The sequence below is a fragment of the Lathyrus oleraceus genome, chromosome 1 (genome assembly GCF_024323335.1).
Source record: "Lathyrus oleraceus cultivar Zhongwan6 chromosome 1, CAAS_Psat_ZW6_1.0, whole genome shotgun sequence".
In the NCBI taxonomy this organism is placed as follows: domain Eukaryota; kingdom Viridiplantae; phylum Streptophyta; class Magnoliopsida; order Fabales; family Fabaceae; genus Lathyrus; species Lathyrus oleraceus.
This window is the reverse complement of record NC_066579.1, coordinates 322930821-322954448: the sequence shown is the minus strand read 5'-3', so window position 1 is coordinate 322954448 and position 23628 is coordinate 322930821.

Here is a 23628-nt window from a genome sequence, read left to right as displayed (position 1 = left end):
CCTCTCATATTGGGAAGACCTTTCTTGGAAATAGGACGACGTATGATAGATATTGAGGAAGGAACTATGACCCTCAAGGTCTATGATGAAGAGTTAAAGATAGATGTGAGGAACACCATGCAATACAAAGATGATGTCGGCACAAGCAACACTATAGAGATAATCGACCAAGTAATTGCTCAAGAAAATGACCAGGAGAGTCCCCGGTCACCTCTAAACCGGGTCTTAAGCTTGTCCATTTTTGAAAGTAATGAAGATGAAGAAGAATCTGAGGTGCTTGCTCTAATGGAAAAACAACCTGAATGGATTAGATCTAGACCACACCGGTAGAAAGATCTAAGACCACCACCATCCGATGTCACTGAAGAACCCAAAAAAGGGGTGAATGTGAAGCAGTTGCCAACAAATCTGAAGTATGTATTTCTAGACACCGAAGAAAAATGTCCAGCCATCATTAATGCTAGTCTACAGAGTGTCCAAGAGGCAGAACTCATTCAAGTGCTAAAAAAATACAAGGGTGCAATCGGATGGGCAATTGAGGACTTAAAAGGTATAAACCCTACTGTTTGCATGCACAAGATCTTAATGGAGGATGACCACAAACCGGTAGTGCAACCGCAACGAAGACTTAACCCAACCATGAAAGAAGTGGTGCGCAAAGAGGTTGTAAAACTCTTGGATGCAGGCCTAATCTACCCTATCTCCGATAGTTCTTGGGTAAGTCCAGTCCACGTGGTACCCAAAAAAGGGGGCACAACGGTAATAAAGAATGAAAAAAATGAGTTGATTCCAACCCGCATTGTTACAGGTTGGAGAGTGTGCATCGATTACAGAAGGCTAAACGTGGCAACAAGGGAGGATCACTTCCCGTTACCATTCATTGATCCAATGTTGGAACGGTTAGAAGGACACGAGTACTATTGTTTCCTAGACGGTTATTCAGGGTGCAACCAGATTGCGGTTGCCCTTGAAGACCAATAGAAGACTGCATTCACATGCCCCTATGGTATTTTTGCTTATAGAAGAATGCCATTTGGATTGTGCAACACACCAACCACATTTCAAAGGTGTATGACTTCTATTTTTGCTGACATGCTCGAAAAGCATATGGAAGTATTTATGGATGACTTCTCGGTGTTCGGTTCTTCATTTGATAACTGTTTGACTAACCTGTCACTTGTTTTATAAAAATGCCAGCAAACAAATTTGATCCTGAATTGGGAAAAATGACACTTCATGGTTCGGGAAGGAATAGTATTGGGACACAAGATCTCCAACAAGGGTATCAAAGTGGATATAGCAAAAGTGGAGGTAATAGCAAACTTACCACCACCAGTAAATGAAAAAGGCATCAGAAGCTTCTTAGGACATGCGGGTTTCTACCGCAGGTTCATAAAAGATTTCTCCAAGATTGCCAAACCCTTGACTAGTCTGCTGGTAAAAGATACCCCGTTCTTATTTGACAAAGAATGCAGGAAAGCCTTCGAGACCTTGAAGAAGGAGCTGGTGTCAGCACCCATAGTTATTGCCCCAAATTGGTCTCTTCCTTTTGAGATAATGTGTGATGCAAGTGATAACGCAGTGGGGGCGGTACTAGGGCAACGCAAGGAGAAGCTCTTGCATGTGATCTACTATGCAAGCTATGTACTCAACCCTGCTCAAATGAACTATGCAACCACAGAAAAAGAACTCCTGGCGGTGGAATACGCTTTTGACAAATTCAGATCCTATCTGCTGGGATCAAACGTAATTGTATATACTGACCATGCTGCTTTGAAATATCTTTTTGCAAAACAGGAATCCAAGCCGAGGCTGCTGCGATGGATCCTCCTACTACAGGAATTTGATATGGAAATCAGAGATAAAAAGGGTAGTGAAAACACTGTTGCTGATCACTTGTCTCGGATGACTCCGATTCAAGAAAATAAAGAAACACACCCCATCAGAGACGAGTTCACGGACGAACGCATTCTAGCGGTTACGCATATCCCATGGTTCACCGATAACGGGAACTTTGTCGTAGGTGGACTGATACCTGATGACTTTGACTCTAACAGACAAAAAAAGTTTTTGCATGATTGCAGGTTCTATGTATGGGATGATCCATTCCTTTACAAAAAGGGATTAGATGGTCTAGTCAAGAGATGTGTTCCAGAGGAAGAGCAGAGGGACATTTTAAAAGCCTGTCATAACTCCGAATATGGAGGACATTTCAGCAGAGACAGAACCGCAACCAAAGTCCTCCAATCTGGATTGTACTGGCCCACACTATTCAAAGATGCCCAAGCAGTGGTAAAAGAGTGCGACCGATGTCAAAGAACAGGAAACATATCTAAAAGAAATCAGATGCCTCAGAATGCCATGTTAGAAGTCGAACTGTTCGATGTATGGGAGATAGATTTTATGGGACCCTTCCCACCTTCCTTCGGAAAGCAGTACATTCTAGTTGTGGTTGACTATGTGTCAAAATGGGTGGAAGCAGTTGCACTGCCCACGAATGATGCAAAGGTGGTGATCAACTTCCTCAATAATTGTATCTTCGCACAGATTAGGGTACCAAGAGCACTTATTAGTGACGAAGGTACCCACTTCCTAAATAAATTGATGGAAAACCTACTGCGGAAATACAATATCAAGCATAGAATCGCCACTCCATACCACCCCCAGACCAGTGGACAGGTTGAGGTATCCAATCGGCAGATCAAGCAAATCATAGAAAAAACTGTCAGGGCCTCTAGAAAGGATTGGTCAATCAAACTTGATGACGCACTCTGGGCATACCGAACAACGTTCAAAACACCGATAGGTATGTCCCCTTATCAGTTAGTCTATGGTAAAGCTTGTCACCTGCCACTTGAACTTGAGCATAGGGCATTATGGGCCACCAAATTCCTCAACTATGATCTAGCCAAAGCGGGAAAATCTCGAATCCTTCAATTATAAGAGCTGGAAGAGTTCAGGAATCGAGCATATGAGAATGCCAAGATATACAAAGAACAAACCAAAACCTGGCATGACAGGCACATTCAGAAGAAAGACCTTTAGGAAGGACAACTAGTGTTATTATTCAACTCAAGGTTGAAACTCTTCCCAGGGAAACTGAGGTCCCGATGGTCGGGACCCTTTGAGATACAAAAGGTATTTTCACATGGAGCCATTGAACTAAGAAATCCAGCGAACGGAGACACGTTCAAGGTAAATGGGCAGAGAGTGAAACCTTACATACAAGACCAGGAGGATGGTCCTATAGAAAAAGTCCGTCTCACCTAAGCAAACCAAGAACCGTCGAGCCATGCGACGTTAAACGAAGCGCTTCATGGGAGGCAACCCACGCTTTTTATTTCTAATTAGTTGTATGTGTCTGTAGGTATACAGGGGTTCTACAAGGAGGAGCCAGAAGAACCAGTGGTTGACCTGACAAGAAAACGCAAAAAACGGCCATAAGGACAGCCTGACACGGCCACCCGTGTCAGCTGACACATGCCGTGTCAGAAGAGGGAAAATATAGGAAGGATGCTTGAAAACATTGGCCTGACACGGCCACCCGTGTCAGGAGCACTGTAAGAAAGATGGTTTTGAGGATAATAAAATAGTGGCCTGACACGGCCGACCATGTCAGCTGACACGGCCGGTGTCAAGAACACTGTAACAGAAGTTGTGGAAAATGGTAAACAGTAGCCTGACACGGCCACCCGTGTCAGCTGACACGACCGTGTCAGGCGTGCAGATTTTTGAATTTTTTTTGAAAAATTTAAATTTTCATGGGGCCCACCCACTTAAACCACTCTTAACCACACTTTTTTCCCTTATCACTCATCATTATTAGATTTTTACCATAATTATCATCATTCTCTCTCATACTTTTTCATCTTCTTCTCTGACTCTCTCACAAACTCCATTAAAACTCACTCACCCCACCACACAAAACCCTACATGCAACCAAGTTCCACTCACCTATAGCTCAAACACCCTTCACAAATATTTCTCACCTCACCGTCCCGGTCGCAACCACGATTTTAGATTTTTCTAACTTAAAAGTTCGGAATATTTCTAATTTGTGCAGGTCCAAAATGTCCTCTGGAAGAATCCTTACCAGAAAGCAACAACATGAAGAGATGGCAAAGTCCCGGAAGCGCCCGAGCCGGAATCCGAATCCCCACAATATTGTGTTTGACAACTCGGAGCAAGAGCGACGTTACCAAATTCACCGGAAGCGCAAGCTCACGCCGACCCGGTATATGTGTGAGAATACTCTGACCGCTCTAGGGCTGAAAATTGAGGTAGACCGAATGTTCCATGTTTTGGGCATGCTCGAGTTTATGAGTTTGGAGGCCCCGACCTACAAGCGCATTACTCTCGAGTTCCTCAGCACCTTGGAGTTCCAGCTGGAAAAGCGGTGGGTTAACACAACCAGGTATTATTTCGGCACCTTACGCTTCCGATTGTTTAACAATTATCACGAAGTGTTTGTTGAGGAGTTAGCTGCCATACTCCGAGTCCCGTTGAACGGACCTGGAGCGGTCCCAGATGGATTTTCTCCTAAGGATTTCTGGATCGCCATAATTGGGAGGACAGATTACTCCTCCAAAGGTGCGAAAGCCTCGGGCATCCAGAATCCCTGTTTCAGGTACGCCCAAAAAGGTTTAACCTACACATTGTTCGGTAGAGGCGACAACACTGGAGTAGCTACTCAGAGAGAGCTATTCTTCATGTACTCGATGGCTCAAACCAAGACCATCAATGTAGCTGTTTGCAGCAGACTACCTGGGGAGAGTCGACCGAGCGAACTCCGGAGGCATTTTCGTGGGAGGTATGATCACCCAAATTGCATTGCATTTCGGGTATCAGGCTATTTTACTCGAGGACACGCCAATCGCAGGTAATACAAAAATTGACATGTCTGCTCGGATTTCCCAAGGTATGATTGCGGTTGCCCCTACCTATTATTCCATCCTCATTCATAAACGGTTTATCACCGCTCTGCTGGATCCGGACAAAGTGGCTATTACTGATGCGGATGAGGGCCATGACACTGACCATTTTTATACAGGTGAGCAATTTGTAGATGATCAGGCAGAAGGAACGGCAATAGAAGAGGAAGATCCTCAAGCACCTCCTGAGCAGTTTGCCCCACAGCATCAGGAACCCACACAGCAGGCAGAGGGTTCCTCATCTTGGTCAACTGACCAATGGAGTTGGGTACAGACCGAGATAGGTAACTTGAGGACTAAACAGCAAAGGCAAGGCATCGAGCAAGCCCGTCAGGGAGCGATGTTAGATGAGATGAGCAGCATGATGCGACAGTTGATGTTGCATTTCCCGTACCCACCTCCTCAGTAGGACCCTGTAAGTTCCCTCCTCCGCGCTTGCTCACAAACATTATGGACAATGTTGAGTTCAAGTGTGGGGGAGATTTTATGTCTTTTATTGGTAATTTATTTTTGTGTTATTTTTACTTTTTAATTTTGTATTCTAGATTGCATTTGTCTGTTGAATGTACATTATGCTGCAAGTCTGTGTGTCAAGTCTGTGTTGTCGGGTTGGAAAAGTAATGATCACAATTGAGAGTGGATGAAAGATCACACCACTCACCATGGCTTGTTGTGAAGAATCTCCCCAGAAAGTGACATTGTTGAAAGTAAAGATCGGACGCAACGTATACAGCTTAACCGACACGAGTATCCTGCACACTCTGAAGTAAGAAAGCAATTGCACCAATTTAAGAAGCACTGTGGATCCTGTCAAAGCTGAAGCAAACCAAGTGAGTCTGAAAAGGCCAAACACATTAATCATCATGAGCGTCATTTAGGTTTGTCTTTATCACTCTAAATTTGCGTAGACTCTCTGGGACTGTCACTGCATGATACACACACTGAGGCACGTTGTTTGTAATTAACCCCGAGCCTTTCTAGCCATCCCGAATTATTATATCCCTCGTTAACCCCCTTTGAGCCTATATCCATTTTTTTTGTTTAAAACACCATGAATGTAACCATTGGCCTAAACACTTCCTCACCTGTCGCACCTCGAAAATGATAATGCGATCCCTCGCGATGGAACGCGGAAAAAATGTTGTTCGAAACAGAGTCGCCACCGAACTTTATTCATTCCAATGAAGGAATAGGAAAATATCGAGAAAACCTTTGAAAAAAAGAATAATGGTCGTCGCAACCATATTCGGGTTCGGGAGTCAATTACGCAAGGGGAAGGTATTAGCACCCCTCACGTCCGTTGTACTCAACAGGAACCTTTTAGTTTGTTTTGCTATTTGAATGTTATTTGACTGTTATTTGCTTGCTTCGAGTGATTAGAATTGATGATAGATATGGATGGAGACCTCAGGAGGGGGAAATGAGAGGTTTTTTATTAGTGTGCTCGCGAAGATACAACAATCTCCTGCCTACGTAACCTTATGGTGCAATAAGGAAATCAGAGCATTCGTAGTTCGGTCTACTACAAATATTTGGTGTGTTTTGTTTTGTGAATGACTGTGTAGGTTGGCGTTCTAAAGGCTAAATGCTGGCTTGTCTACTCTCGGTGGAAGCTCTAGCACTGGTTTATTGTACGCATTAGAAAGGATTGACAATGTTCTTTTTGAAAAGGGTTTTGGTCACGCGGGGGTGAAAAGTTGAATTGATGTGTTTGGGTGTTTGATTGGTTTGTTTTGATCGCTCGGGGGCGAGAAATTTGGGTTTGATTTGTTTGAGATGTTTTTTGAAGAACGATGAAAGATTGAGCAATATGGTGTACACCAATCGTCCAATTCTTTTGAGGAATAACAAGGCGACCGCCTTCTACTCCTTTTTTCGTTCGAATTATTTCGAAAGTTTGTTTGTGGATATTGAATGTGCTCGGTAGTGAGGCGTACACCTCCTACTTGCTTATTCAAAGAATAATGAGGCGTTCGCCACTTATTCTTTTATCCGAGTTTAGTTAGCGTGTTTTAGTCGGAAGTCGATAATTTGTGCAATATGGCGAGCGCCAATTGTTCAAATAATTGAGAGATGGTGAGGCGAACGCCTCCCATCTTTTGTCATCCGAAGTTTAATTTATAAAAGATATTCTTAGATATTGTATTTGATTTGTGAAAATAGTTTGAATTTTGAATTGGTAGGTTTTGAAAAGTCGATGATTTGAGCAATGTGGCGTACGCCAATTATTCAAATAATCAAGGAATGGTGAGGCGAACGCCTCCCATTCAATCGATTAAAGTTTAAGTTATTTATTTTGCGAAATTGGGTTTGATATGAAAAGGTGATTTGAGTTTATTGGATTGCGGTTTTAATTGGATGACGAAAACTCGAGCAATGTGGCATACGCCAATTATTCGAATAGTCGTAAGATAGTGAGGCGACCGCCTCCTATCCTTTTATTATCGGAAATGTAGAATTTAAAATGTTTTAGGAATTATATTAATTTGGAAGAGTGATTTGAAATTGGTATTTTGGTTAAATTTTAAACTTGATGATGAAGATTCGAGCAATGTGGCGTACGCCAATTATTCGAATGATCGAAAGATAGTAAGGCGAACAGCTCCAATCCTCTTATTATCGGAAACTTAGAATTTTGAAGGATTTAGAAATTGTAGTTGATTTTAAAGAAAGATTTGAAATGTTATGGTTTGATGTTTTAAAAATGATTTGAATTTAGAAATTACATTTAATTTGGAGAAAGTGATTTGAAATTGGTATTTTGTTAAAGTTTTAATTGGGTGACAAATATTCAAGCAATATGGCGTACGCCAATTGTTCGAGTAATTGAGAAATAGTGAAGCGTACGCTTCCTATATTCTTTTTCATCCAAGTTTTAAATTATGAAAAGATTGTGCAAAAATAATTCGAATCTGAATCAATGTGAATTTAGTTGAGTTTTTGAAACAGATTATTCAACATAGAATCAAATTTAGGTTTATTGAAAAAATTGATTTTAAGTTGTTTTGTTATTTAGTTGATAATTAGGCAATATAATTAATTAAAAAACTGAATTAGCTCATTCAAGCAATCAATTATCAAAATTAATCAATATATGTACATTCTATCAATCATAATCGAATTACTTAAACTTGCTTAACCAAAACTAATTAATGGATAAAAATTAAGCTTACTAAACAAAATAATTATTTTAATTGGGAATAGATTTTTTTGAACATTGAATTTCACTTGAGGCTTTAAGCCCCAAACCTGCATTTCTATATTATGGGCCTTGGTCTCATCTCATGCTCTTGTGGCAGTAGTTCTAACGGAAGGGAAAATGAAACGAAAACCAACAACCCCAAAAATTAATTGCAGAGTGCTAAAATCGACATACAGACTTAAAAACTTCACACCTGCGACATGATTACCAGCATCGAATATCCATCATCATAAACCCGATTTCGACGCCGACATGTAAACAACAACAACAACACATAAACCATTCGCAACAATACAAGATGTAATGGCTATACTTAACATTATACATATGTGTACATTAAACACCGAATTGAAACAAAATCAGCATGCTAAAACATAACATAACAACATTTTGCTAGCTTCAACCATATCAAATTTTAAAAATTTATAAATAGATCGAATAATGAACGCGCATTCGACACAATTCATAACCGAAAAGCAAAAAAAGACCAACCGAAAATAAAGCGTGATTATAGCTTGTACTGAGTTTTTCCAGCTTTATCTTGGTTTCTTCTAGCTTCACGTAGTGTTGTTGCCTACGTAGTGAGTTAGCTTGAACTCATATGCGCGTCATGCCTTTTCAACAATGATCGAAGGATCAATAACAGATCTTCATTTTGAGAGCATATATTTTCCTACAAAGAATATGTTAGAATGGAAATAACAAACAGACGGTAAATGCAGACGCGGGTGATTAACAACTATCACGCTGGGGCTGGTGACAGGTTGAGTCGCGGAAGTAAAAATAGTGTTGACGGTGAGTGATTTGCGACTGAGATGGAATCAGAGAGAGAGAGGCGAAGGTTATTTTCTGGCGGGGTTTGAGAGGTGGATGGAGTTGTTGTGTGAAGGTTGAAGGTGAACGGTGTTGGAGTGCGGTTGCCGACGCGAATCGCGAACGGAGGAAGAGGTGAAGGATGTTCGTTGTTTGTTTAACGGCAGGTGTGTGTAGGTACGGTGGTGGAGGAGGGTAGCGGATTATTGTAGCGAAGGGATAAAGGGGGTTCGTGGGTTGTTGAGGGTTTCGGCGATGGTACCGACGTGGAAGGCGGAGAGGAAAAGTAGAGAAGGCGATGAATAGGGTTAGTGACGGTAGGTGTGTGGAAGGGGGATTTTCGATCGATAGTTTCTGGCGGAAAGGTTTATGGTGGTTGTGAAATGAGTGGTATCGACGACAATTTTGGAGAAGGCGCGTCGGAGCTGGGAGATTGTGGTGTTCTGGCGTTATGTTTGGTTATTGATGGTGAGTTCGCTAGAGGAAAGCAGTGGTTGTTGATGGTGGAGATGGAGGTCACGTGGTGGTTAGTGGAGAAAGAAGAAGCTTTTTGTTTGTTTTCTTTTTCAGAGAAGTGAGAGAGAGAAGAGAGGTGAGTGAGTGAGGATTGAGTGGTGATGTGGGGGAGTGAGAGAGATGGAGTGAGGGGTGGCCTTTATGAGTGAGTGAGACGCGTGGGAGGGAGAGACGTTTCTCTTTTCCTTTTTTGTCTTTTGTGCATTGCTACTTGGAGGGAGTATTTTGCTGAGAGAAAGAGAAGTGTGGTGTGTGAGTGTGAGGATAGAAAGAGACGTTGAGAGAGGGAGAGAGGCGTTATGAGTGAGCTGTCCAATTGCCAAAAAAAAGAAAGAATCCAATGCTGATTAAATACATTTATTTGCAAACAATTTTATTTTCTATTATTAAAAATTAGTTATTGAAAAATCTTAAACAGTAATTTAACTTAGATAATAGTAATAATAATAAAAACTCTAATTGTTTAATTTGATATTTTGAATAAAGAAATAAAATGATCTGATTAAAAATAGAAATCGAATAAAAATTGACTCAAAAATATAGATCGAACACACTAAAATAATCAGCACAAAATATACTTATTGAAAAAATACAGTGTTTCTTCAAATTCTGAAATAAATTTACATCGATTAAAAGGCTCAGGCGGATTAAAATGCAGCTGAAACAGCCGCTGAAAAATACAACGAGCACACCAGGCTAAACTACATGAACCGTAGATTAACAGTACTGGCGTCTGTGATTTTAATTTCGAAACTTTTTACCCGCTGATTTTGCATGTTCTTGAGAAACGATTTAACCAATATGTCTGTATTTCTCAATAAATTTATTCTGACTGATATTTTAGGTATTATTCATGATGTAATGTATGTCATGTTATGCATATGATGCAAAAATAAAAATGAAATCAATTCTATGAAAATTTAAATATGCCCGGACAAAATTGGGGTATGACATCACCCTGTTCAGAGTCATGAGAATATATTCCAACTGTGTTGAAAAGCTAAGTTTGGGGTAAAAAACCCAAAAGCTCTCAAAGCCCTAGAAAGTGCAAAAACAAAAGAAAAAGAAAAACTGATGAATCGAGAAAAAGAAAGAAAAATAAAAATCAAATAATCAATGATTCAAAAGAAAAAGCACGAAAAAAGGCAGTCGGTAAAAAATTCAAGAAAAGAAAACCGAGGAAATAAAAGAAACAAACACAGGATGTAACATTGACTCTGAACCAAAAGCCCCTTGTTTTCCTTTTTGAATCCATACCCTAACCAAAGCCAAGTTACAACCCGAAAGACCTCAAAAAGTGTGTGTGTTGTGTGTAGGTGATGAGAAAAGAGAGACTATTCAAACTTGTGAGTGATATTGCATACTTTGAATTATGAGTGTAAACAGCTAACCCTGAGAGAATTGGTGAGAATGTGAAATAAGGTGACAGGTGAAACAGTGCTTTAAAGTGGAAGTGTGAATGATGACTTACGAAGATGGGTAGGACTTGTGGAAGGAAAAGGGAAGACGTTCGTGAATGATCTCAACAGTGGTAGGAAGCATAAAGGATTCTGGGGAGTGATAATGAAACATTACTTGGGAAAAGCAATAAGCTAAGTTCGGGGTTATGATCAGTCATCATTTATAGTAAGTTTTCATTATTGATCCGATGCAAAACAGAGACATTTGATACACTGTGCAAGCATTTAAGGTACAATTCGAGTAGTTTTACTTCTGTTATTTTATTTACGCATTTTTAATCTTTGTTATGTTTTACTTTGTTTATCTTGATTTTATGCGTGGGATAGCTGTGTTTTTGTCCGACAGATCCAGGTAGAAGAACCGGAGAACTCAGAACACGACAGTGCGAGAGTCCGGCATGCAAAAGAGCAGAAAACCCCGGTACAGAAGGCCTGACACGGCCACCCGTGTCACCTGACACAGGCCGTGTCAAGGTAAGGGAAGCAGAAGAAAGAAAACAGTAGCCTGACATGGCCACCCGTGTCAGCTGACACGGGCCGTGTCAGGCAGAAACCCCCGTGTTAGGCTTGCCAGGGGCGTGTCAGGGGAAACAGTAGGCTGACACGGGCCGTGTCAGCTGACACGGGCCGTGTCAGCCCAAGCCCAATATTTCCAATTTTCCCGGGCTTTTCATTCTTTGGGCTTTGTGGAGACATCTTTGGAACTTTCACTATAAAAAAAGGTCTTCTGCCAAAGGAAAAATCACCTTGGAATACAGCAAACCACAGTATTTTGAAGCAATCGAGTATTACAGAGATCAAGGCATTTGGAGAGCTGAAGAGATTCATGAGCGGGAGCGATTGAAGATCAAAGTCATCCAATTACTTGTAAAGTGTAATTTTTATCTTGAATTTATTTTAAACAATATGAGTAGCTAAACCCCCCAATACTAGGGGGGGAGGGGGGTCCCTGATTCAGAATTGTAATGAATTTGAGTTTACATTTACATTTATAATATTTTATTTACGGTAACCTTTTGATGTGTTTATTGCTTTCTCTTTCGGACCAATTGAGATTGATCTATGGTTATCACTTAGGCTGGACTGCCAGTGATAAGGTTTTTATCAGGTTACTCTGCAGTAGATATCACCTAGGACTAGGGATACCCTGTATGAACCAGAGCATTCTTGATATTATACAGCTTAACTTCACCCTAATTGGCTATGGACATAGGAATTAGGGTAGATTGATTAAAGGTTTTCTCACCAAGGACTTGGGAGAAAATACCCTTGAGAACTGGTAGTAATTGAGATTTGTTGATGCAATAGTAACTCAGAGCTGTTACAGGGATAAATCATACACCTTCCCTGGCATTGTTCCTTTTTCTCTATAAACCCTTATTTTCATATTTCTTTACCTTTCCTTTTATTATTATTTTTTTACACTCAAAAACCAAATTAATACTTTTTGTTTAATTGAATGATAATTTAAACTCAATACTAACGTCCAGTCCTTGAGAGCGACATTCAGGGAATTTCCCCATTATTACTATAAAAGGCAAAATAGTACACTTGCTATTTTCCCGACCAACTGTATTCACACAACAGTCTGTGCATCTCGACCAGAGATTGTCGGATATGGCTGACATATCAGACCTTATATTTACCAGGGCAACCCTGGACCATGTTGACAGCAGACTTCCCATGCTCGGGCAATGGGTTCTTCTTCACATTGGGACCTACATCCTCGAAAAACAGAATACCGCTTCTCACAAGGTCTTGAACCTTGGTCTTCAACGGATAACAGTTCTCCACATCATGTCCGGGAGCACCGGAATGATAAACACAGTGAAGCTCAGGCTTATACCACCACTGAGGGTTGGTAGGTATAGCCGGTGGGACACGTGGAGTGATCAGTTTCCTTTCTATTAAAGAAGGATATAGCTCTGCGTAGGTCATCGGAATAGGATCAAAAGTGACCCTCTTCCTATCATTGCTTGTACTGGTCTGATTGTTATTTCGAGGCTGGTAGGCCTGCTGTCGAGGATGGTGCTGTTGTTGCTGATACTGTTGATGTTGCTGTTGCTGGTTCTGATTATGATGATGGTATTGCTGGTTTTCTCTAAAAACAGGTGCTATATGAGCCACCTGGTGCTGGTTACCGGTGGGATGCACGATCTTCCTCTTCACAGAGGGTCTTCTAGATTTGATATGGGAGGTCACATCATATGCCTCACCATCTTTCTTCTTCCCAAACGCCCCATATCATTTGGCAGAAGAGCATTCTTCTCTAGTCAGGCGCCCTTCCCTGACTCCCTCTTCCAGACGCATCCCCATACTCACCATCTTGGTGAAGTCAGAAGGAGCGCTGGAAATCATCTCCTCATAATAGAATGAACTCAAGGCCTTCAGAAAGATCTTGGTCATCTCTTTCTCTTCTAGCGGAGGCACGATCTGTGCAGCTAATTCTCGCCACCTCTGGGCGTACTCCTTAAAAGTTTCCTTGTCCTTCTGGGACATGGCCCTCAATTGATCCCTATCGGGAGCCATATCCACGTTATATTTATATTGCTTGACGAAGGCTTCGCCAAGGTCGTTGAAGGAGCGGATGTTCGCGCTGTCCAAACCCATGTACCATCTCAGGGCGGCACCGGACATGCTGTCCTGGAAATAATGAATTAGGAGCTGATTATTATCGGTCTGAGTCGACATTTTTCGTGCATACAAAACCAGGTGGCTGAGCGGGCAAGTGTTTCCCTTGTACTTTTCAAAGTCAGGCCCTTTGAATTTTACAGGAATTTTGACATTTGGGACCAGGAAAAGCTCAGCAGCAGACTTGCCAAAGAGGTCCTTCCCTCTGAGAGTTTTGAGTTCCTTACGAAGCTCAAGGAACTGATCATTCATAGCATCCATCTTTTCATACACGTCTGGGCCCTCAGATGGCTCAGAGCGATAAATGGTGTCATCTACTCTCGGCATAGTATGCACGACCGGAGGTGGCACAACAAGGACCGGGCTAGATGCCGGCAGAGAAGCAAACGTTGGGGCGAGACCCTCAGGAACAAAATTCGCGGGCATCCCCCAGGGAAACCCGGCTGGCATAGCAGTAGGTGCAAAATGGGAATTGGCAGCATGCACTATTGAAGAGGCAATCTCAAAAATGACTGTCCTCTGGGGAGAAGTTAAAGGTGTTGGAGACGACTGGCTTTGGGCGGCCATGAAAGACTCCATCAGGGCAGTCAATCTGGCCACTTCCTCCTTCAGCTCTCTGTTCTCTTGTTCTAGGTGATCCATCAGCTTTGAAGAGTTGGCTCTGGTGTAGTACCGATGCGTCAGCTTGTCTTCAAAAGAAATTAAGAACAACAGAGTTAGACCACTTAACAAGAAGCCTGGAGCAAAACCTGCTTATGCACATGATGCATGCAATGCTTGTGCATATGATTTTTTTTTAATCAGAGGAACTTTAGAGTCCTATTTGGAAATATTTGTAAAATATTAATCATTTAGACATATAAGGAAATATCATATCAATAATATCTGGAAAATATTTTTACACCAAAGAAGTACAGTCTTGGTAACCAAATAATACAATACAAGAGCGAAGGAAAATGAACACCCTATGGAACCCTAGAAACAATCATCCAAAGCTCTCGAGACTGGAAGGTAAGCTGCACAAAGCCTCTTCACCTCTCTCTCATAGGCTTCCTCCATATCTGCCTTCTCTTTGGCGAGTCGATCGTACTTCCTCTTCCAAAACTTGGAAGGCCGGGGAAGAAGAGAAGTCACCACATCATCAGGCTCGTCGATAACCTGATGCTCAAGAAACTCTATCAATGCATCCTTATCTCTAAGCTGCTGAAATAGCTCCTCTCGCTCACGGATCCAAGCACGTGAACGATCTTCGTCTCTCAACTCCTATACTCCTTGGTCAGGGAGGGTTGAAGGCCCAGCCATGACCACAGGTGTAGGTCTTGGATACTCATAAGGCATAAGGTACTCAGAAGCTCTTCTCCTAACCCATGAGGTATATGGTTCCAAATAAATACAATTCTTCGGACCAAGCTCTTTCCTTCCCTTCCTATGAATCTTGCACCAAGCGCAGACCATCCTGCCCTTCAAGTTTTAGGGATCTTTACCCTCTTGAAAGAACACACCTTCTAACAAAATGTTATTAGGTTTATCCTTTAAGGGGAACCCAAGTTGATGACGTGCTAAAACAAGGTTGTAGGTAATCCCACCGCATGTACCAAGAAGAGGCACATTGGAGAATTCACCACAAGAGTCAATAATCTGCACACCATCATACACACGGTTATACCAAAATATATCATCATTAGTGAGAGACATAAGTCTCGTGGACCACCGTAGACATCCTTTGTTTTCCTTGAAGGCGATCGTCTGTGGCAAGTGCGAAATAAACGACTTGTACAACAGAGGCAAACAACACACAATGGTACCACCAGCCTTTGCATTCCTCATATGCAAACAGAAATAAGTGTCACCTAACAGAGTCGAAACGGGATTAAGAGTAGAGAAAATCCTAATGGCGTTCAAATCCACAAACTTGTCGATGTTGGGGAATAACACTAGCCCATAGATGAGAAGTACAAATATGGCCTCAAATGCGTCCTCACTCATGGCCTTTCCATACAAAGTAGCTTGAGCAATGAGGAAATCAGATGGGAGACCTTGAATTCCACCTTTGGTAGTCATATGAGCACCAACCAGAGATTCATCTATATGCAACATATCAGCAATCTCTTGAGAAGTAGGAACCCTCTCCAAGCCACTGAACGACAACTGGTCTAGAATAGGTATACCCACAAGATAGGCATACTCCTCAAGCGTAGGCAAAAGCTAGAAATCTGGAAAAGTGAAGCAACGGTACAAGGGATCATAGAACTGCACCAATACACTCATCAGACCTTCATCCACCTGAGTAGCAAGAATAGACAGAAGCTTCGCATGATGAGCCTTGAACTCCAAGGGATCTAATACATAGGATGTCAAACTCCTTAACTCTTTCAAGTCGGGTTGTCTGAAACTGTACTTCTTCGTATTCCTTCTTTGCTTATCCATGTCTGAAAATTTGCAAATAGACCTCTTAAGTTCCTTGAAAATTTTCTCATTGTTGATGATATGGACGCAAATGGATGCATGAATGCATGGATGCAACAATCACACCCAAGGATCAAGCAAAGCACACCACACAAAGGTCATGGGATGGATCAAGTCATCCTTAATATCAATCATCCATTTTGGTGGATTATGGTTTACACCTTATTAACACCCAAGTTCCATTTATATTAAGGATACATAAGAACATATCAACCATGAATCAAGGGTTTGTTGCAAGTCACGAGCATGGAGTCTCGGTTAAGAACCACCCAAAGGGAGTGTACGAGGGTTAAACCTGACAATCATGTTCTACAAGAGGTTCCCATAGTCATCATCCCATCTTTCGGATATTATCGGATAAACGACTACTCGTATTCCAAAAATATTATCAAGAGAGACTCTTACATTTGAACGACCTTCTTACTACGTCCTAAAATAGGCTAAGATGGGCTTGGTAAACTAAGGTCCTTGGCTTCTAAGGTATATATTGGAAAGAGTAATGCCTAACCACGACTACTCGTGTGACATTATTGATCCCAACATAACCTCCACCAAGTGAATGGGCTTGCAAGTCAACTTGCTAAGGAATAACTCCACACAAGTCAACAAGACTATGCCATTCTCCTATCATAAGTGCACTCGAGTTCGGGTATAGAACTCATCTCACAAAAGACCACCAAGCACACAAGCAATCGATATATCAAGCAATTCATGCATTACATACAATACAATAATCCCAAATTTGCACAAAAATATGCCACAAATAATATAAACAATACAATACATCAAATGTGAAAAGTAGGCAAAACCCACTAGGAAAATGTTCCCCAGCAGTCGCCACTTTTCTGTAGCGGGGTATTCGTTACCTTTAGATTTATTGAATAAATCAAATGTAAATCATACAATTAGAGTCGCCACCGCACTTCTATTTATCCAAAGGAAAGGTTAGAAAGCGAACAAAAATCGAGAAGTTTTATCAAGTCAAAAACTAATAAAAATGTCAGAGATCTAGGTAAGGGGGTTGGTTATGCAATGGGAAGGTTTTAAGCACCTAAAACATCCTTAGTACTCTAAGGGAGCCCTTTTTACAAATGTTGTAAGGTACGTTGGTATTTGTGAAAATATTTGTGCAAACATGATTGAGGAGATGAGAAAATAATGTATAAATTATTTACAATTTTGTGTTTGAATGGATACACCCACTGCCTACGTACCATCTTAAAAAAGATTAGGATCAAAACCTCGTAGTTCGAGGTAAAAATATCAAAAGAAGTTGGTGAATTGATTGGTCCAAAAGCCTTAAGGTCTTTTGTTATCAAAGGGAGAAAACTCAACCTAAAACCACAAATCCACCATGTGAGGAGAGCTTTAACATGCTAGTGAGGGGTTAACCCTATAATAAGCATGGAAGTCTTATTGTCCATCACTAAGGATGTAGGTGAGTATTATATCAACCTCAAGGATAACTCAAACCTAATAGCTAATGTTTATAAAAAGCTTTGGCAAGAAGTGGCCATTGTAACCACAAAAACAATTGAGTGAGTTGTATTTACCAATGAAAAGTATTCACAAAGTATGGTCAAAGTTGACTTAAGGATTCAATTCAAAATAAGTGTTATGAAAAAAAGTTTGAAAATCAAAAGCATAGTGCTTAGGTTTCTAATTTGAAAACAAATGTTAATGTTTGCACAAAAGTTTTGGCTTGGGTTAGAGTGGAGGGAAGAAGAAGAATGGCTAAGTCCTCAACATACAAAGATGAAGGAAGAGAAATAAAACCATAATGGAGTTCCCTTCTTGATATCATAGTGATGATCCAAGTGGCTCCCATCCTTTGGAATAAGCAAGCAAATAAGAAAATACTCAAGCAATCAAGCACACAATCAAAATAAGCTCCTAGGAATCCTCCAATGGCTTTTGTATCTCTCACTTTAGATGCTCATGACAATGGTTCTTCTATTTGGCAAGTTTGGGATCCCTAGCACACCAGAAAACACACATCAAAAAGTTCCACAATGCAAATAAAGATTGGACAATAGTGAGTTTAGAAATTTGGTCCTTTCAAAGTCTTCTTCAAGATTAAGCATTCTAAAGGCATAAGGCCTAGTTGCTCTTTGACTCCATTTTTTGCATAGGTAAGGGTCCTAAAATCTAAGTCCTTTTGTCCATTTTGCATTTGGTTCACACAAACAAAAAAAACAACACAAGCACAATAGTATATACACAATTATGTGCTCAAGTGAGCAAAAGGCAAATTGCATTAACATAAACATGAGCTCAAGTGAGCAAAAGGGCAAACGCAAATGAATAATGAACAAGATATTAAATTGCATAAAAGTAAATTGCAAAAATTAAATGACTTGAATTAAAAGTTAATGGTCATTGGTTAGTGTTAATGTGCCATAAGGCAATTTAGCGCTATTTTAAGCAATCGTAAGTGGACTAATGTAGTAGTCACACCTATCTGAGGCCGGTCAATAAAAATATAGGCAACAAACACAAGTTAGAGACCATGCCTAGTAAGCCAAGCTCCTACAACTTGCCATGCCAAAAGAAAAGAAGAATATTCTTGTATTGATTTAGGTTTTTTGCTTGACCAAGAAGCAACCTATCCTTAATGCAAATCCATTCACTTGATCTTTGATCAAGATGAATTAGATTTGAATCAAGGAAGGTTAAGCCTCCCATATGTCAAGGCTAACCACCAATCTTTAACTCATTGATAAAAAAGAAAAAGATGAAGAAGAAGATGGATAAGAATGTACATGAATTGAACTTCAAATGAAATAAGCAAAGTAAATTGACCAAAGATAAATAAAATCAAGGTCAAACAATAGTAAACATAAGCAAAATGAAACTTAGAAGTCAAGAAACAAATAAAATATTTTTGGCATATTTGAAAATTAAAATAATACTTGAATTAAAATAAACAATTAAAGGTCAAACTTCAAATCAATTTCAAATCAATTTTGAAAAGTCCAAATGGATCATCCTAAGTTCAACAAGGTCAAACAAAGTTTGACAAAAAATTTCAGCATTTTTAGAGACCAGAAACGATTTTTCATCAATTAAAAATGAATAAAAACTAACCTAATTGAACTAAAATCTCAAATAAATCTCAAATCAATTAATAAATTGATGAAAATATTTTTCATAGATTCATCATCATTCAAAGAGGTTAAGAAAATATTTTTGCATTTTTTGAATATTGGAAACTATTTAAAAATGAATTAAAAATAACCAGAAAAGAGAAAATTCATAAAAATTATCAAATGACAAAATAAAAAATATTAAAAATCATTTTCAGAAACTAGAATTAAAAAGATAAATAATGCAATTGGTCCCATATTTTTTGGAATTAGAATGAGAGAGATATGACTTTTTGAAATCAAATGAAATAAACAAAAATAAAAGGAAATTCAGAAAATGAGAAAAATCATGGCACGTTGGATCAACCTCATTAAATGAGGTGGCACATCCAAGGACTCTCCGCGCGCGCTTACCATGGATCCAAGTCAACTGAGCAACACAATGATTTAATAAAAGTCATAAGATCTGATGGCTATGATATAAACTTGAGATAAGATCCAAGGAACCATATCACATCTGGCAAAGGGACGGTGGTGTACACCACCGTCTTCTCCGGCGAAGATGAAGATTCCGGCCAGAGTTGCAGGTATGGAAAACTCAACCAAATGAAGCGATCCTCATATCATTGGAAAGCCGGGGTGATGTACATCACCCCTGTACCATTAGTTCCTCCTCTAGATCCTCATAGAGAGAGAAATCAGAGAGAGAAAATCATGGTGTTCAATCTGAACTTCATGGATTTGCAAAATTAAAGACACAATTCAAATGCCTCTGATGAGAGGACTTTAGCCAAGCCAAGAAACACAAGAAATAAGCAAGAATCAGTGAGTTTCGATTGAAAAAAGTTTGAACATCCACCTCTGAAATGTAGATTTATGGAGGATGATTCTTCACAATTCTTGATTGCAGTTTGCTCTTGAGATGAAGATGAGGCAAGGCCAAGGAATTTTAAGTCCAATAATCAACCAATGAAGTTGAAAATTGGATCTGAAAAAAGAGAGTGAAATTGCACAATTCCTTTAGAGTGAGGTTTGGATTGATTTCTGCAGCACATGAGGCGCCTTAAGGTTGGTTTCTGATGAAGGTATGCACCTGTATTTATAGCAAGGCAAGCTGCAAGGCATGTAAGTTTCATGTGCATGAGTGATGAGGGCCTCCATGCATGGGCCTGTACAGGCGTATGGAGGGCCCAAATTCAATTGGAAATGTAAGCTGGGATGTAATTGAACTGAAATGGACATGCAGATGTGAATGATTTGGCTTGTGCATGAAGTTTGAACATGGTTTCCATAAATGCACCAAAATCTTCTCCTCTTCGAAAATGCATATTCCCAAAATGAAACATGGCCTTGTGAGTAATGGTTGGAAAGGTCTTTACATGAGGATCAATTGTTATTTTGAACAAAACTCCATTTGGAATCGGGAAATTAGTGAAAATTGGTCATAAAGTTCAGGTGCAAAACATGTGCATGTGAAAATTTCCAAAATGGGCCAACTTCAAGCCCTTCTGTTTCAATGATGCAAGCTCCAAATGACAAAACCTTCAACATAAAAGTTGTAGATCTTTTCAAGAAAATAAATTTGGACTCAAAGTTTGCATCATTTGGATTTTTATGAGAAAGTTATGGGCACTCTAAGTTGGACTTTTTCACATTTCAATGCCTTTGGTCCAAAGTGACCTATAATGTTTTGTATTATCACATGTACTTATTTTAGGATTATGAAAATTAGTTCAACATAACAAATGAATTAGACATCTTAAAATTTCCAATACATTTGATCCCACCTCAAAATCATGAAAAATGAATGAGTTAGGTCCTTGGGAAGTTGACCCAAAATTAGGGTTTCAGTCAAAATGACCTATAATGTTTTAAAATGAATTACGACCTTCCAAGCTTCAAATAAATTTTTGATGAAAATGAAAGTTGTCAATATGGTTATTAAGAACACCTTTTCTCTTGGGGTCATCTTCATTTGACAAACACATCAAAGTTAGGTCTCAGTGGATTTCAAAATAGTTAGATGAATTGACTAATCAACTTCTCAAGTCCAAACTTCAAACCTTGATGAATTGATGATTTAGGACACTCAAATAAGATCAAATATGCATGAAATGATGAATGAAAGAACTTACCTTGATTTTATTTGATCTTGGGTTGAGGTTGCTTCATGAGCAAGGCACAGTTGATGCACAGATGAATTAGGGTTTCCTTGGGAAACAATCCTCAAACCCCTTGGTTTATCTTGATCAAATTGACAAATTGATAACTTTGGGAGGCATATATGATGAATGAGAGATTTGGGAACCATTGTCATGCTTGCTTTCACCTTCACCTGGCCATATCAATGAGCATAGGGTCTCCTAGGAGCCTTGGATCTTATGATTGCTCAAGCTACAAAACAAAAAATGTTAGTGACATATTTTTGTGCTTTTGGTTAGTAAACAAAATAAGAAAAGCAATAATATACAATTCAAGAATGCTTGGTGGTCTCAAACCAACTCACAAGTCCCACCTTAGGTTTAGGAGCCAAGATGCTACGATCCTTGAGGCAAATGCAATATGCAATGATATGATGCCATGAGGGATCTTAGGGTCAAAATTAGGGTCTTACAAGTAAATAATGAAAAAAAAAGTATGATACAATCAAATTTGATCGGTGAACTCTCCTAATGCAAACCCAATGAATGATGGGTAAGGAGGATGCCAAGGTGCGATCCTAAAGCCAATGCAAATGATGAGATAACATGAGGGATCTTACGGTCAAAATTGGGGTCTTACACCCGGCCTAAGATAGTTGTGACTTCTACATAAGTCCAATTACGATTGCTTAACATATAGCTAAATTTGACCCTAAAGGTATATCATTCTAGTAAGTGAGATTGTAAGTCTCCCATTTTTCATGGTATTGTGTGGAAACTTGACCTTTTGCCTTTCATAAGAGCTAGTGGCATACTTGTTGAATTATCCAAGTTGGAGCCCTTGTCATGGAAGATGTGTCAGTTTAAGGATTCATACTTGTGAATGGATGGTTGAGTGTTCTCCAAAGAATGACTTAATCAATTAAAAATCATCAATAACACTTGACTAACTTTTGACTAACATTTGACTAACTCTTGTTAATATTGTTATACTTTCAAGTCATTTACTTTATACAATTTAAATTTCAATCATTTATCATTCAATTCCATTTACACTCCATTTAACTTGTTTATGTTTATTTCATTTTCACTTTGCTCATTTGGCCATATCTTATGATTGTATATATTGTTTGTGCATTTTGATTTTGTTTGTGGTCTTACCTTAAAATACTTAATAGTAACAAAAACCTTAAAAAATGTCGGGTGGATTGTTGATCTTGATCTGAACTATTGGACTTAGGATTAGGCAACATTCCCTATGCAAAAAGGACTTGGCCAATGCCAACATTTTGAGACCAAGTTATTATGAACTAAGCCTTCATCTGATGCAAGCCTTGGACTTTGTTTAAATTCATCTGCTACATTTTCTTTGTGCTAATTGTTATTTTGATCTTGTGTCTATCTCATTGTTCTGAGTTATTCAAGGAATGTTTCATCTGATACATGAGAAGACAAAGAAGACTGCTAGCTATGGGAATTGCTTGCTTGGATGTGGCTATCTTTATTTGATGTCTTAATCTCTATAATGTCTGGATATTTCAAATTAATCCTTAATAATTGCTTGATTTAAAGTCCAAAGGGAAAATGGTTTTTTTATATGACATTCTTGTCTGTTGGATTGCCTCCCATTGGTCAGATCTTTTCAACTCTTAACTTTTAATTTATGCTTAGGATAACCTCTTCATCTCCTCCCATTTCTTAAATTTCAAAATCTCTCCCCCTTTTCAAAAACCTTTTTTGATTGTGATTTTAAACTTAGACTTTATTTTAATGATTAGAAACTTTGGCCTTATGCCAATGACTTTTCAAACTTTTTCTTAAATCAAACTTGTAAATAAACCTAATCATATTGACTTAAATTTCAAAAGACAAAAAGAACTAACAACTTCACTCACTTTTTGGCCCTTTCTGCCTTTCTTATTAACCTTTTGTTAAAATCAATTCACCAACTTTGAAATTGTTACCATGAACTACGAGGTTTTGATCCCTCATTTTTATGTTGGTACCTAGGCACAAGTCCGAAGGTCTTGTGAAACACAAAAATATAATCAATGAATTCTTTTCTCATCCCCACACTCTATTTTTCTCACACATCATTTAGACCAAAAACACATGCACACATAAAAAAGGGCTCCCTAGGAGTACCTATGACACTTTGGGTGCTAACACCTTCCCTCTGTGTAACCAACCCCCTTACCTGTAATCTCTGACATTTTATTAGTTTTGATTTGAAAACTTCTTATCTTTGGGTTTTGTTCGTACTTTTCCCTTTTCCTTTGGAAACAATAAAAACACGGTGGCGACTGTAAGACCCTAATTTTGACCCTAAGATCCCTCATGATATCTCATCATATGCATTGGCATTGGGATCACACCTTGTTA